Below are 5,000 nucleotides of genomic sequence, written 5' to 3' on the forward strand. Positions count from 1 at the left end.
TTATTTCAATAGCGCTGCCGCTATGTGTGTGTGTGTCTGTGTGCGTGTGTGTTTTTGTGGATATTGGCGATTTTTTTCCTCCGTCTTCCTTTTCTCTTGGACTTTCCTCTGTCTTCTGTTTCTAATGAAGAGCTTTGCTCGAAACGTAAAACACCCTTTCTTTTCTTCCCTGAGCGTCTTTTAATACTTTTCGTGTACCACGTCCTCACGCTGTTGATTTTTCTTGTGTTTTTTCTTCGTTTTATGGGGGATTAATTATATATATATATAAAGAGAGAGAGAGAGAGTGAGTAAGAGAAAAATAGATATATCTAATACAACGTAAATTCCTGCTTTATTAGGATTATCTCAACCTCTTGAGGGTGTCATAATGATCAAATACTAATTATGATTACTTTCACATGAGAAGGAGAAATAACCTCACGAATTGAGAATTCTCCAAATTTGACACGCCATTAAGGAAAATATAGGTTTGCTGTCTGGAGACAAGACAACCGTATAGACGTGTTTCTGGCTTAGAGGCCGTCATCGGCACGAGAGTTGTCTACAGTGGCGAAAGGACTTGAACTGATGCAAAAAGGATTCAAGCGTATATACGGCGTTAGTAATTTACATAACTTAAACAAAAGTGAGTGATGTAAAATAACTCGTAGTACCCAGTGGCTTCTATCTAAATAACAGACAAAATACAAATATATTTCATACCAAACGACAGAAATTCCTGATTTTCCGAAATTATTTCCACTTTATTTGTATTTCATTAGAATTTTGTTTAAACGAAATTTCAAAGAAACACAAATTTATAAACACACGCGCGTGAACAAACGTGTGCGCGCGCACACACACAGAGATAGACAGTCACAGACAGACAGACACACACACACACACACACACACACACACACACACACACACACACACACACACACACACACACACACACACACCACAAACTCAAATAAGAGATATTTCATTTGTCGAAACAATATCAAAAGCATTCGGCCATTCGTTAAAATATATAATATTCTTTTCTACTCTAGGCACAAGGCCCGAAATCTTTGGGGAGGTGGGCAGTCGATTAGATCGCCTCCAGTACTCAACTGGTACTTAATTTATCGACCCCGAAAGGATGAAAGGCAAAGTCGACCTCGGCGGAATTTGAACTCAGAACATAAAGACAGACGAAATACTGCTAAGCATTTCGCTCGGTGTTGCTGACGTTTCTGCCAGTTCGCCGCCTTCGAACCATATAATATTACTATAGATAGGAACCATTCATAAAGAAACTCTCAACCGCCACCACTACCACCACCACTACCATCACCACCACTGCCATCATCATCTTCACTCCCACCGCCACCACCACCACTACCACTATCAACTCCATCACCCCACGCATATTATCTTGCTCCTTAACCACTGAGAAAACAAATACCCTTCCAAGATCTAGACAAAAGCACAAAACCAAACATACACACACACACACATACACACGCGCACACACTCATCCATCTACACAAGCACACTTGAAGAACATATTTCTTTGAAGAAATGCCAGTAAGTAAAATTCTCAAGAAATACAAATTTCTACACACACACACACACACACACACACACACACACACACACACACACACACACACACACACACAACCACACACACACACACTAACACACACTAACACAAACACACAAACACACACACAGTTATTTGTCCAAAACAAAATTCCATAAAGAACAGATGCTTTCACAAAACAATCCCTTAGACATTACTCAGTCGTGATAAGCACCATTCATTAGCGACATAGTTAATTGGCAACCTTAATTATTTTTTTCAAATAAGCCCTCTCAAAAATATAAATTCAGCAAAAAAAAAAAGCTTTACGTACACAAGAAAAATAAGTAAATAGATAAAACTATATAGTGCAAGAATGAAATATGCAAAGATGCCAACCACCAACTCAACAACAAATCATAACAAGGTACTAACCCCTCCCAACTCACAATTGCAAGAAACACCACACCACAAAAATAACACATACAACCAATATATATATATATATATATATATATACCGGAGTAAGCACATACATGTGAAACAAGGTGGAAAAAAAGAGTACTCAAATACCAGAGGTAGAGTAATAACAAAACTGTCCGACGAAAGGGAACGTGAAACTCTGAGTAACAGCTTTTGTTATATTTCTGCTGCTTTTAAATAAAGTATATATATATATATATATTATATATATATATATACTTCGTCTAATCCAGGCCTGCCCAACTCAAAAGACATTGCGGGTCACTTTAAGCACAGAGTATCTTTTGAGGGCCGCTTGGATACTAACAGATTTGAAAGCATTTTGTTTTCTCATGCTATTATCACAATAATGAATGGTCGTTGATTCAACATGAAATATTATCGTTGCAAAAACAGTAGTATCTTTCTTTTTTAACTTTTCATTACAATCTTTAATTTTTGATAAAATTTTTTAAATGTTTGTTTAAATAAACCCATTTCAGGAAAGTATCTGGCGAGCCGCAAGATAAAAGTCTGCCGGCCTCAGGTTGGCCAGCCCTGCTCTAACCAATGAACACCACACAAGCACTAGACTGCGCACGCATGCACACACAGACACACACACAACACACACACACACACACACACACAGAGGCACCAAAGGATATAAATACACCACGGATACCAAGTTGTAACAAATTTCACCTGAAGATCGCAGGGGCGTGAAACTCGAGATGCGATATAAACTCGCAGTTTCAGTTTCAATTTAAAAAAGAAATCCATATCCGGTGCAATATGTACTAAGCGCTCCTCTTTTATTCGATCGACATAAACAACGTGTGTGTGTTGGTGTGTGTGTGTGTATGTTGGTGTGTGTGTTGGTGGGGTGGGGGTGCGTGTGATGTATGGTGTGACCAGATTTATTCCAAGTCTGTTTTAATTGTAGCTCGTGTTTCTGTGTACGTCAATGTTGATATATACGAGTGTCAGAATGTAAATCGGTTGTATAGAATGCATAATCTCTTATTATAAAAGGCAGATTTTATCTGCCTCCCTTTGTATCTTATAGAAATCTACAATATAGGATTTCTTCAATTACAATTTACCTAGCATTTTAAAGAGTAGAATGCATCGGGTCGTGACAGGTCCACTTTTTAAAATTTCAACCCCAATTAAGCAAAATTTAGAGAAAACTCACATTGTGGTGTATGAGTCAAATGCTTCTCTTAGTGTGGGATACAGCACACGCAAACGCACACAAACAGTGTGCAAGGAATAAAGTGAAACTAATTCACTTTCTGTAGTGAGTGACTATTTCACTCTACATTCCCACTTCCGCTTTACACACATAGACACGCAAATATATAAATAAAATTGTAAGCTAACGTGTGTGTGTGCGTGTGTGTGAGTGTGTGTGTGTGTGTGTGAGGATGCGTGTGTGTGTGTGTGTGCGTGTGCGTGAGTGTGTGACAGGAAAGTTTTTTACGACGAATATAAGACCTATATCCAAGTAGCAGAAAGATCGCCCAAAAGTGTATATAGATATTTAAATGTATTTATATATTCATCTATACACAGATGTATGTATAATGTGTGTGTATATATTTCCATAGCGGTAACCTTTCACTCCATACAAAGTTTTTTAGGACGAATATAGATCTAAAGTAGCAGAAAGATCGCCCCAAAGTGTATATAGATATTTAAATGTATTTATATATCTATGCACACATGTATGTATAACGTGTGTGTAATATTTCATAGAGGTAACCATTCACTCCATACAAGTTTTTAGGACGAAAATAAGATCTAAAGTATCTCTAAGAAAAAGAAAGATCGCCCAAAAGTGTATATAGATATTTAATGTATTTATATATTCATCTATACACAGATGTATGTATAATGTGTGTGTATATATTTCCATAGAGGTAACCTTTCACTCCATACAAAGTTTTTTAGGACGAATATAAGATCTAAAGTTATCTCTAAGAAAAAGAAAGATCGCCCAAAAGTGTATATAGATATTTAAATGTATTTATATATTCATCTATACACACATGTATGTATAATGTGCGTGTATATATTTCCATAGACGTAACCATTCAATCCATACAAAGTTTTTTACGACGAAAATATTTATATATAAAAGAAAGGTTGTGTGTCTGTCTACTCCGATTTAGATTCCTAACTACTCCCACATTTTGCAATGCAGTTTAACCAAAACCGGGTATCTTATAGTCGTGATTCATATCGAGCCCTTCTGGGTATTAGCACGCGTCTACGATGAGTCTATGATTTTACAAATAATTTACCATCATTTTTTCCATTTTAATGCATATTTTTTTAAATAAAGGGAAGTAACTCTCAAACTTCACACCAATATGCGTGCTCATATGCGACGTAATATCACATCAGCAGCATTTCTCACACCCTCCTTGCACTTGGCGAAGGCAAAATACCAGGGGATGAAAATGGTAATATTGCCATCAATTCCATTTGTACCATTGTTAAGACGCCTTCTGATCTCAAGATGCAGTGTTCCCAGATCTACAAGCTAATTATCAGAATATGGATTGGATTGGCAAAAAGGCTATACTGGCCCCGAGGAATAAAACTGTTCACCATATTAATGATGAAATGCTAAAACTCATTCCTGGGGAAGTCTATGTATATCAGTCTATCGATACAACTCCTGACCCAGAGGACGTCATCAACTATCCAATAGAGGTACTCACTTCCTTTGAGCACCCCGGACTACCACCACACTTTCTCAAGCTTAAAGTTGGTGCCCCTATAATGCTCATCAGAAATTTGGTTCCCCCAAAACAATGCAATGGCACACATTTTATCGTTAAGTCCTTATCTCCCACCGTAAACTTATATCAATATTTGCCTGAATAATCATCATAATTCAGTGCAATCATTAACAGTACTTTCAAGCAATTCAGCCCCGAGCAACGCCGGGCAATTCTGCTAGTTGCAAATAA

The sequence above is a fragment of the Octopus sinensis genome, linkage group LG7, assembly GCF_006345805.1.
Source record: "Octopus sinensis linkage group LG7, ASM634580v1, whole genome shotgun sequence".
Lineage (NCBI taxonomy): Eukaryota > Metazoa > Mollusca > Cephalopoda > Octopoda > Octopodidae > Octopus > Octopus sinensis.